At 45.7% G+C, this 12,774-nt stretch overlaps 1 protein-coding gene across 1 annotated transcript in view; it reads right to left on the bottom strand.

Annotated features, from left to right (window-relative positions):
* The window catches only part of LOC137537915 (5-hydroxytryptamine receptor 3A-like), a 106,358-nt gene that overhangs the window by 83,924 nt on the left and 9,660 nt on the right, over nucleotides 1-12,774 (bottom strand). The gene's annotated exons all lie outside the window — the stretch shown is intronic.

The raw sequence follows: 12,774 nt of genomic DNA, 5'->3' as shown, positions 1-12,774 counted from the left end.
TACCAGCGCACGCTACGCTGCACTACCGTGCATAGTGTATGCACAATTCGCACCCCTCACATTAAGCTGCTTAAAGAAAACCTGAGTATACTTTAAAAAGAGTTTCACTTACCTAGTGCTTCTGCCAACCCCCTTGCAGCTGCCCTGTGCCCGTGCCGTCCTGGAATGATCCTCCAGTTCCCTGTCGCAGCTAAGTTTTGGTTTCGCCGACTTGCAAGTTGCATCTGCGCGTGTCCTCACTTACGGCATCGTCCTGTGCGTGCACAGGTGACAGCGACGGTGAAGTGAGCGAAAAAAAACTCAACTGAGAAGCCAGGCTCTCCAACTTGAAGCCAGGCTCTCAAGAAACAAATTAGCATTCAAGAAACATCACAGCTAAGAAACAGCTCCATCCTGATATTGCTTGATCTTTTAGTGGCTTTTGATACAGTTGATCATGAAATCTTGCTTAACCTCTTGACGACCAGCTAACGCCGATTGGCCTAAACTGGTCGTCTGTGGGTTTTCATGGATTTCCATGTCCGTTCACAGAGGGTGTCTCCGTAAACAGCCGGAGAGCCGCCGATCGCGGCTCGCCGGCAAAATGTAAACACGCGAGGAAGAAATCCCCGCTGTTTACATCATACGGCGCTGCTGCGCAGCAGCGGCGTAGGGCAGATCGGCGATCCCCGGCCTCTGAATGGCCGGGGATCGCCGGCATATGATAGGCTGAAGCCTATCCTTCAATGCGCAGGACGGATATCCGTCCTGCGCAGCCCAGGAAGGAAGAGGTAGGGAGGGAGAGGGAGGGAGCACAGAAAACGATGCGGAGGGGGGCTTTGAAGAGCCCCCCCCTGCAAAGCGCAGCAAGCCGGCGGCGATTAGACCCCCCCCCAGCAGGACATCCCCCTAGTGGGGAAAAAAGGGGGGAAGTCTGATCGCCCTGGCATAATACTGATCTGTGCTGGGGGCTGGAGAGCCCACGAAGCACAGATCAGGCAAATCACCCCTGGTCGGCAAGTGGTTAACAGGCTGCACGAGTAATGTGGCATTGATGGTTTAGTCCTCCAGTGGTTCGTCTCCTTTTTTGCCAGCTCAAAATCGCAGAGTAGCCTTGTGGCCTTTCTGGTCCAGCCCTGTACTGGTAAAATATAGTATACCAGCGGACCCGCGGCATAGCATACACTGCATAAGAAGGTAGCGGGCAGGAAGGGGGTATTGGGCACAGCGGCAGAGAGGAGGGTCGGACACCCCCCCTCCCTCACCTGGGTCCCCCATCTGCACTCCCCCTCCAGCGTAAGCTCTGCAGCAGCCGCCGCCGCTATTAGCAAGAGGCAGCGGGCGGGGATGACTCACCTTTTCGGCACAGCGGCAGGGAGGGGGGTTGGACCCCCCTACCTCACCTGGGTCCCCCATCTGCGCTCCCCCTCCAGCTTAAGCTCAGCAGCAGCCACCGCCGCTATTAGTAAGAGGCAGCGGGCGGGGATGACTCACCTCTTCAGCGTTCCAGCGTGCGTTCCACTGTCTTCACTTCCTGCAATGCCGCCCACTGTATTGTAAGTGGACGGCATTGCAGGAAGTGACGACAGTGGAACGCACGCTGGAATGCGGAAGTGGTGAGTCATCCCCGCCCACTGCCTCTTACTAATAGCGACGGCTGCTGCTGAACTTAAGCTAGATGAGGAGCGCAGATGGGGGACCCAGGTGAGGGAGGGGGGGTCATACCCCCCTCCCCGCCGCTGTGCCTAATACCCCCTTCCTGCCCGCTACCCCCTCCAGCTCGGCGGCAAGTGTAAGACCGCCCCTGGGGGCAGGGCGCTACTTCTTCTTCTTGCTTGGACCAGCCCTGGGGGCAGGGCGCTATTTCTTCTTCTTGCTTGAAGGTTGAGGCACTTAGCCTATTATATATATAGATAGTGTATTTTAGGGTTTAATATTATGCCCTTTGCTGTTTACCATATACATGCTGCCACTTGGAAAACTCATCAAAAAACACACTCTGACATATCGCTGCTATGCTGATGGCACCCAACTATGATTATCATTCAAACATGGGTTCTCCAAAAATGAGTGCGTGCTTAGCTGAGATTTTGGAGTAGATTAATGAAAACTGGCTTAAACTAAATTCTGTGGTCAGAGGTCAGTTCTTAGCAGCAAAGCAGCTCCGTCTCAATCAGCACCACTGAGGGTAGAAAGCTTGGATCCAATTAGCTCTGACTCTGTGCATAGCCTGGGTGTACTGATTGATGGGGAATTCATCTTCAGGAATCTAATTTCAGCTGTTGTGAAACATTAATTTTTTCATGTTAGAGACATTGAAAAAAATGAAGCACCTTATACCTCCAGAGTCTCCTCCAACCCTTGTTCAAGCCTTTATCACATCACCACTGAACTATTGCAATGCCCACCATGCAAGCCTTTCAAATAAAGACCGCACAGAATTAGCACAGAATTATGCAACTGCACCACATCAAGTCTTTGGAGCCAGAGCCCTTTCTTATGCTGCCTTTACCCTTTTGAATGCCTTTCCATACCCAATCAAAACCCTGAAGGCATTTAGATCAAAACTGAAAAGCCACCTGTTCAGTCTAGTGAGTGTATCTGGTGGATGAACGTCAACAGATGAACTCCAGGAAAATCAGACAGAGGAAACAGGAATGGCAGTATAGTTTAGTAATTAAATCAATGGAAGCAACTAAAAATTCTACTTACAAAACTGGGTTGCTAGTAGGTATTGGTAACCACACTAACAAGAATGTGGAGAACTCCATCTCCACGTGGGTTGTTGTCAGTTGGACTCCAGGTAAAAACATAAACCACTGAACGTAAAATCACAGTGGAAACCCCTAATTAGGTGAATAAACAGTGCTAGGTGGGAAAAGTTTTAAAATAGTTTAAAATAAACAATAGCTCAGAGGAGGAATGGGATTGTGAAAATACAAATTTACTGGACACTAAAATATGACACATTTCATGGACTTTTCCCACTTCCTCAGTGTTATACAGTGTTTGTAGGGAGAACATCATGGATTTGAAGCACACGGTAAAGGAGGAAACTAGGGGAACAGTAGACAAAGATACTGGCATGTCACTGGAGTGGGACCTGGTAAATTACATGCAGACATTAAATAAAAGTGCCAGGAAAAAAGAGCGCGGGGTATAGCTGAAATTGTAAGATCTTGTCTATAACAATTTTTTTTTTTATCATTCCTTCATCTTTATCTAAGATAGAATAATAAATACATTAAAATAACGGTATTAAAAAGGGAAAGATATTGTCTATACCAATGAAAATAAAAATATATTTTACAGTATATACAGTTTTAATGAGCATAGTTCAACTTTGGTAAATGTTACTGATATTTTACTAAACCTAATCCTACTCTCACACAGAACCCTCCCCTGGTTGTGCCCAACCCTAAGACACCCCTGGTGGTACCTAACCCTAAGACACCCCTGGTGGTACCTAACCCTAAGACCCCCCTGGTGGTACCTAACCCTAAGACACCCCTGGTGGTACCTAACCCTAAGACCCCCTTGGTGGTACCTAACCCTAAGACACCCCTGGTGGTACCTAGCCCTAACACCCCCTTCCTGACACCCAACCCTAAAACCCCCTTTCCTGACGCCTAACCCTAAAACCCCTTTTCTCCTCTGCAAACAACGTTAATGCAAAAAGCGATACATTTCTAAGATAATACATTTCAAAGAAATTATTTATTAAATTATAATTGTTAAAACGAATTTAAAAACGATGTTTTTCAAAACACTAATTTTCAAAATGTAAAATTTCAGATGGACGGTCCAGGTGCCCACTATTAGAGATGGCCCGAACGGTTTGCCGGCGTAAATACATAAATATTTACCTTAGGGACTGAACTTTTTTAATATGTATGGCAAGAAGATATATTATTATTAATTTTGAAAATATGGGATTGTAAATAGTGATGGACACAAAACTGAAAAAAATGTACCTTTATTTCTAAATAAAATATTGGCGCCATACATTGTACTAGGGAAAGATTTACAATAACTGGGACAAATGGTCAAATAAAATGTGTGGGTTTTAATTAAGGTAGCATGTATTATTTTAAAATTATAATGGACTAAAAGAAATAATTATTATTTTTTCCATTTTTCTCCCATTAAAATTCATTTAGTATAAAATAATTCTTAGCAAAATATACCACCCAAAGAACGCCTAATTGGTGGTGAAAAAAAAAAAAGATGTTGATCGTTTCATTGTGATAAGTAGTAACGTTATAGGTGAATGAATGGAAGGAGCACTAAAAGGTGAAAACTGCTCTGGTACAAAAGGAGAAAACCTCTTCAGTAGTGAAGTGGTTAAACAATACAGACAAATGAGAACATTTGGCCATATTCTCTAAATACAATTAAATTGCTGTGCGTATGAAGAGAACCACAATTTCACCATAAATTATGCCAGTTGCATAGCGTGAGTTAAAGTAGTAACATGCACAATGCTTAGATAATGCAAGCTGTGCATAACGCCAGCTGCGCATGGCATTTTCACCACTATTTAGTGACTATGCTCCATTCTAGGTTTTGTGCCTGTATAGCATTCGTGCCCCAAACTGTTGCCCTAACAATCAATGCTTGATCATGAAAGTGGATCCGAGATAAACTTTTACTCATTGCATAATTGTGTTCCTTTCATATAGTTTATAGGGCATTCCTCAAGCCAAATACTTTTTTTATTTTGTTTTAATACTCTAATCCCCTATACACTAAACAAGCCTCGCCCACAGCTTTTCAGAGAGCCTTGGCACTCAGTCCCAGGTAGCAAGGGCTTATGGGAGCTCAGTCTGGGCAGGAGGAGGAGGAGGTTACTAGCCAGAGATTTTAGAAGCAGAGGGGAGGAGGGAGAGTGAAAGTTTCCACAGGCTGAGAGCTGGAGATGCTATCAGCTTGCCTCAGTGTAGTGTGACAAACAGAACATGGCTGCCCTCATTGTATCTCAGCAATAAATAATCATAAACTTTTGAAGCTGTTTGCAGCTAGATTTGCGGTGTAAACTATCTAAACTTTAGATAAGATATACAGACAAGTTACTTGCTATAGTTACTTTTTCATCTTGGATCCGCTTTAAGGGCAACAGCTATTGTAAGTGTCACAGCAGCAGAGGAATGTGTGCATCAAACACCAAGTTAAAACCTGCTATATCTGGGCTTTGCAAATTTTGCCTAATTGGCTTAATCACGAGACATTGCTCATGCAAATTTGCATTTGCTTTTGCATGCCATAATATGCAGGGTCTAAAACTAATTACCGCAAAATGGTTGCACTGCAGGGATTAGTTTGTGCAACATTTAGCACTATCCAGGGGCTCCACGAGGGGGCTCCCCCATATCCCCATCAACCGGGGAGCTGCAGAGCTCCACGCCCTCTCACTGCTCGGAAGCCCTGTAGCAGTACCCCGGAGGGCGAGGCTGGGAAGTGCAGGTGACCCCTTCAAGCGTGGCCGGCGCTGGGAAGAGCTGCTAACTTACCTACCCACATATAACATCCTACACCTACCTTACAACGTCCATTATGTTCTGCCATATGAGCACGAATTGGGAGCAAAACATGAGAAAGGAGTGAAGCATGGGCCACCCCAAGCTTGTGGGGCTCAGGGGTGGCTCTCACGCAACACACTCCAGGGGGGGGAAGGACAGGCGCAGACAGCTCGGTCTAGGGCTCTCACCGCCCAGAGAAAGCCATCTACCACCTGCCTCCAAAGGAAAGAATTGTAGTAACACAGCAGCAGAGGAATGTGTGCATAAAACACCAAGTTAAAGAGGAACTCCAGTGAAAATAATGTAGTAGAAAAAGTGCTTCATTTTTTACCATAATTATGTATAAATGATTTAGTCAGTGTTTGCTCATTGTAAAATCTTTCCTCTCCCAGATTCACATTCTGACATGTATTACATGGTGACATTGTTACTGTGGGCCGGTTATGTAGCTGCTCCTAGCTGTTTTGGCTGTTAGAGACAGCTGTAAACAGCTAATTCCTGTCTGTGAACATTGTTACATTGTGGCAGTTTGCCCAGAGTACCTTGGTCCCAGAGCTTCTTGTGGGACGGGTTTCAGCACAAAATCAGTCATACAGCGCCCCCTGATGGTCTGTTTGTGAAAATCATTATATTTCTCATGTAAAAGGGGGTATCAGCTACTGATTGGGATAAAGTTCAATTCTAGGTTGGAGTTTCTCTTTAAAACCTGCTTTATCTGCCTTTGCAAATTTGGCCTAATTGGCTAAGCTAAGGGGTAGTTCACACTAGGTCCGTGATAGCAATGTTAAAAATAGAAGCCGTCTTCACCCAAACAAAAACCGGATTCGTCTGTGTTTGCGGGACCCATTTTCAAAACCTGAACAGAAGCTCCGGATCTACTGCACTTTCCTGCAATGTATCTGGATCCTGATACACGGAGGGGTAGTGGCAGGAAATAGGAAAATGGATCCTCCACTACACAGGCAGATTTGGACACCGAAACGGATTCAGCCTGTGGGGAGAGTGGGGAGAGGAGGAGAAAGCAGCCAGGACAGGGGTGGCAGCGGGGACGTCCCCCCCCCCTCCCCTGACCTGGGTCCCCTTTGCGCAGAAATTGTTAAAATATAATGTCCACAGCGAGCGGGGAAGATTACCTTCTCTCTACTTCCTCCGCTCGCCGCATCATTTTCTGCTATGCTGCCCTGCGAAGTATAGAGGGCAACATTGTAGGAAGTCTAGCGGTGAGCGGTGGAAGTGGAGAGAAGGAAATCTTCCTGGCTCGCTGCTGACATTATATTTAACAATTTCTGTGCAAGTAGATGGAGGAGGAGCGGGGACGGGGGACCCAGATGAGGGAGGTGGGGGGGAATAACCCCTCTCCCCGTTGCCCGTCCTGCCACCGTGCCTAGTGTGGACCAAGTCTTAATCACGAGGCAATGCTCATGCAAATTTGCATTTGCTTTCGCATGCCATAATATGCAGGGTCTAAGACTACCGCAAAACGGTTGTTGTAAGTGTGTGTACAACATTAGTGAGGGTCTGGGGGAAAGCATGAGGGCTGGTTTGAGGGTGCTGTGGAGTGAGTGAGAACAAAGGGGGTTATCGAGGGGTACATATTGTTAAGCCGCCAGTGAGCCGAATGGCGGCTCACCCGGCTGCTGCTCAATTCCTCGGCAGCGTTAAATACTGTTACCCCTCGCAGTTGTAGCAACTCGGAGGGAGATGTAATTCGGGGTCTGGCTATCTCCCGATCCCTGAACCACTACCGGGGCTCAGGGCGGGTTCAGTGGAGTGGCTGTTATTTCGGAGGAACGAGTGTAAGTTAGCAGCACATGCTACTGCACTACTGCAGCACTGTGTGTGCTGAGCTTGCACTCCTGTCATTAAGCTGCGCAGTTTGATGAATCTACCCCAATGATAGCCTTCCCTAGGTAGATTCCAGTAACAGACTGCCCACTGTAGAAAAACAGCATCCCATTTGAGACTGCAGTATCAGACATTACGACAGATGCCCTGTAAAAGACAGAGCCCCATGACAAACCAAGTAACTGACAATATCCAATGATAGACTCCAGTAAAAGACAATCTTCTCACCTCCTACAGTCACTACTCACCACCTCCTACTGTCACTACTTGTTAAATTCTACTGTTGCTGCTCGGCATCCTTCTGCTACTGTGTCAAATTCTTGATGTCACTGCTCATCAGTCATCACTTCCTTCTGTTGCTACTAATTACCTGTCACTGCTCATCACTCGCTAGCTGTCACTGCTTGTCATCCACTATCTACCACTACTAATCTCCTTTTGTGAGTCAGTACTCTTCTATGGGTTAATACTTGTCACCTATGGCTTGTCTCCTTCTGCCTGCCATTATTATTTTTAGTATTTATATAGCGCCGCCATCTTCTGCAGCGCTGTACAGATTATATTGTTTTGTCACTTGTCCCTCAGAGGGGCTCATAATCTAATCCCTGCCATAGTCATATAACATCATACCTACCATGATCATGTAGTTTATATATAGTAGTCCAATTTTAGGGGGAAGCCAGTTAACACATCTCTATGTTTTTGGGAAGTGGGAGGAAAGCAGACGGCAGGAAGAACATACAAACTCCTTACGGATAGTGCCCTGGAAGGGATTCAAATCTAGGACCCAGCGCTAACCACTTCACCACCATGCTGCCAGAAGAATCTAATGATGTGCATATGCCTGCTACTAAAATCTACCTATAATTATTACCTACTGGGCAATAGAATCTAAACATTATTACCAGCCTCTTCCTAGAATGTACCAGTATCTACCAGCCTGCTATGACAATCTACTTATTATCACTATCTTCTAGCCACTTAAATTTAACGATTGCTGCCAGCCCACCACTAGAATCTACCTGCCACCACTTGTTTGCCACTACCACAGGCACATTTAAGGGACAGTAAGGTGAATCACCACCTGGGGTGCAGTGTCGGAGGGGGGATCAACACGGATGCGGAGGGAGAAGAATCAATGCGTATGCAGCAGTGCGTATGCTCAGTGGAGCAGTGGGTGAATAACTCAGCATTAGTTTAGTTTAGGGGACCCAGCAGGAACCTTCTAAGGAAATTCAGCTAACGTGATTGGGCGGACAGCACCCTGCTGTACTGCTTGCTAGGTTTCATAAAGGTTATAGTAAACTACGCCCATGCTATTCTGCCAATCACAATGCTTCATGCTGCAGAGCAGTGTTTCTCAACATTTTATTGGTATGTACCCCTTTTAACGCCCAGTACTCACCAAGTACCCCCTGGCATAGTAAACATTATCACAAGTACCCCTTGACAAGTAAATATTTAATTGTAGTACATGATAATTGGTTCTAAACAATTTCCAAGCATTTACTAATGCATTTAATTAGCGAAAACACTAATTTGGTGTTGTTTAAATAAGATGTATTATGTTCTAAAACACTAAATTTGTTTTTCTTGGTTAAGTATATCAAGCATGAGTACCCCCTGGAACCATTAGAAGTACCTCCTGGGGTACACGCACCACACGTTGAGAACCTAGGCTGTACAGGGTGCTGTAATTGAAGAACTGTTCCATATGAGGTTTCCTGCTGGGTTTGCTGAGCATTTATTGTTGTACAATAATTCATAGCGGCAATTCGTTGTTGATTTATGAACAAAATGGAGAATTATTCTTACCCTTTCATCATATAAGTTGACACCAGATTATCTAGTGTGACCAATTTTCAGGACCATATACTAGTATAGAGCAATAATTCTTAGCAGCAATTCATAGTTGGTGTATAAAAGTACTGGAGAATTATCCCCAGTCTTTCATTGTATAAGTTGTGACACCAGATTACTATAAGAAGTGACCACTTTTTAGGACCATATACGATTATTGCTTTACAATAATTCGTAGCAGCAGTTTATTGCTGAATTATGAACAACATAGAGAATTATTCCTACCCTTTCATCGTATAAATTGTGACACCAGATTACTAGAAAGTGTGACAATAATTCATAGCGGCAATTCGTTGCTGATTTATGAACAAAATGGAGAATTATTCCTACCCTTTCATCATATAAGTTGACGCTAGATATTCTAGTGTGACCATTTCTCAGGATCATATACTAGCATAAAGCAACAATTCGTAGCAACAATTTATAGCTGATGTATGAAATAACTGGACAATTATCCACACTCTATCATCGTTCGCGCTTGGAGCGAGACGGAGGTAAGTTCCGCCCACTGACAAACGCCGCACAACACTTCGTTCTGGAGGGGAGGGCGAGCGAGGGAGGGAGAGCCCTAAGGTGAGGGAAGGGGGGGTGAGACGTCCGCCCTTACCCACCGCTGATCCCACAGCTCTCACTCTTCTCTGCGCTGCTTCCCTCCTGCTCACTTGGCCGCTGCTGAATTCCTTACGGAATTCACGGGCAGCTAAAATTGTAACAAATTTTCGGAATGCCCGTAAATTTACGGGCGGTTGGCAACACTGGTACAAGGTTATCCCTAATCTAATCTAAATCTCATCAATGTGGGTAGCCCTACCCTACTGTCAGTCTGTTAAAGTTGCATAGAGCAATAGTTCAAGTGAATTGAGCTGTGAATTGACACTTTAGGGTAATTATGATTAGTAATCTAAGTAGCCAGCTGACGAAAAGTAAAACCTTTTAGTTAATAGGATGTAAGCCCAGCCACCACTTCAAGGTAGACTTTTTTTTAGACTGGGTCATACACCAAACTATGCTGGCCTACTCTGTCTGGTGCTAGTCACCCTAATAGCATTATTACTACACTAGTGACCTTAGCCCGTTTAAAAATGGGCTAGGTCTGTTACTAATCCTCGCACACGCCGCGCTCGCGCACACACACAACCGCCTCTTCTGGCCCCGTCCTCCTCCGGCTCTCGGCGGCGTCTCTGCACTGACACACGGACAGACGCAGGGACACTTGCCTATTATTATATAGGATCTTCTGCTCTGATTGGTGTGGTATTGTTCACCGATACGCCTTGTAGTTGGGTGCCTGTACAAGGGTATCCCTAATCTAATCTAATCTAAATCTCATCATTGTGGGTAGCCCTACCCTACTGTCAGTCTGTTAAAGTGGGATTGTCAGCCACAAAATCAAATTCCATTTAAACACTGCACTGTGTTTATGATGCTGCCAGGAATCTAACCCTGTTGTAACGATTGTGGAATCGTATTCGCGGTCAGCGCACCAGACGTGCGCTGACGCTGCGGATTTCCTCCACAAGCGTATATTTGAGGACACCCAGGCTAGGTGCTATGCACCCGCAGAGGGCAATTCCCTCCGGCAGATGGCGCTGTGGAGTGCAGGCGAACACAGTCGCTGCACAGCCACAGATGCCAGACGGGAATTGTACAGATCCAGGACAAGGTACGATCAGGCAGGGCTGGATAGCCCACAAGAAACAGAGCAAAGGGACAGAACCGATGTGTGTCCACCAAACTAGTCGCCACCCAGCGACAGTAAACACACAACGGCGGAAACGAAGTGGGAATGCAATCGCAAGAATGGCGATTGCCGACAGAGACACAAGACTGAGCAAAACAGGGCACGAGGGTAGCAAAGGCACAGCAAATAATACAATGAGGAGATACGGAAAATAACAAACGCTAGCTAACCGCGAACACCGCACTCATTCGCAACAGTGCACGCGGTTATGCGCGGTCTCCACGTGATAAGCACAATAGAGACAAGCACGCCTAACTAACCATCGACAGACAAACATGAAACAGAGGACGCGAACGCTTGCTTAACGGTTACCTCACCGAGCCTCCAGCAAGTGTAGCAGACAAGACAGACACACGAAAACAGGGACAAGCGAGAGATAGGATCCACAGCACTAGCGAGAAGCAAGTGCGATCCAGGTACAGAGTAGCAGAACAGAAGGATCCACAGCACTAGCGAAAAGTGGCTAGCGCGATCCCAGGAGACAGAACAGAAGGATCCCCAGCGCTAGCGAAAAGTGGCTAGCGCGATCCCAGAAGACAGAACAGAAGAGATAGCTGGTAGCAACCGCTGCACCAGCTATACTCCAAGAACAGAGATCAGAACCACTTCCTGTCGACCACCGTTGGGACAGGACAATGGCAACAGAACAAACAAACAGATAATACAACCTGACTGGGCTAGAAGGGGAGCCTAAAGCAACCCCCAGGAATTAACTATACTAGATAGCAACGGCTGACACTCCAGCAGTGTCCATCAGGAACAGACCATGGAAGAGAAATGACCAGCAAAGCCTTCTGGGAAACATAAAGCTCTTATAGTGCCAGTCATCAAAGAAGGCAGGTAGGGGATTTGCATAACGAATGTATGCAAATTCCCCAGCAAGAGAACAGACCAGAACTTGCAATGGAAAGACAGGTCTCTGTTCCAGAGTCCTGCAGCATGCAAACCTAAACAATGGTCAAAAGGCTGCCTGCCTGTGCAGGCAGCTGAGCGGATTCTCACACCTGTGTTGCAAGCAGTCCAATCTATTCAGAAATGTCTCAGCTGTAATTATCTTATCTCAGTCAGCCTGGCTCTATTATCTTGCCATAGCCGAAGACGATGAGAGAGGAGAAGCTTGTCATCTCCCCTCCCACATTACTGCTCCTCAGTGATTGGGCTGAACACAATTCAGTGTGACAGGCTGAGCTGAAACCTGATCCTGTGCTCACACATGTTTAGAAAACAAGTCAGAGATGACACTGGTGATTGGGAGGAGAAAAGTAAGGGAGGAAATTACATCAGGATTTGGCTTCAGTCTTAGGGAACAAAAGATGGAGACTGCCAAGAACAGCATTCTCTTCATTTACTATATAAAGTTCACTGAAATAAGAATGTGGACAGTACAGTACATCTGTTACGTAAGTAAACCAAGTATTTATCTACTTATTTATGTGTTGTTTTTTTTCTTGGCATAGTATGGCTGCCCCTACTGCTTTAAAGTTGTATAGAACAATAATTTGCAGCAGCAATTCATAGCTGATGTATGAATTAACTGGAGAATTATCCCCACTGTTTCATCGTATAAGTTGTGACACCAGATTGCTATAAAGAATGACCAACCAGGACCATATTGTAACGATTGGTGTCAGCACACAGAGTATTTCTGATTATTGGTGATCTGCAGTATCACCAACAATACAGATGGTATACCCGATTATGTGTGATCTGCAGAATCACCAATAATACCAGTATAGCTTGACACAGGACTCCTAATGTGGTAAAGTGTTTGGTGCAACAGTAAGAAAGGTTATCTCCCGAGGAGCGGGAGATACAGACTCTACTGCAGCC

The sequence above is a fragment of the Hyperolius riggenbachi genome, chromosome 11, assembly GCF_040937935.1.
Source record: "Hyperolius riggenbachi isolate aHypRig1 chromosome 11, aHypRig1.pri, whole genome shotgun sequence".
Taxonomy (NCBI): Eukaryota; Metazoa; Chordata; class Amphibia; order Anura; family Hyperoliidae; genus Hyperolius; species Hyperolius riggenbachi.
This window is presented reverse-complemented; position numbering and strand designations above follow the sequence as displayed.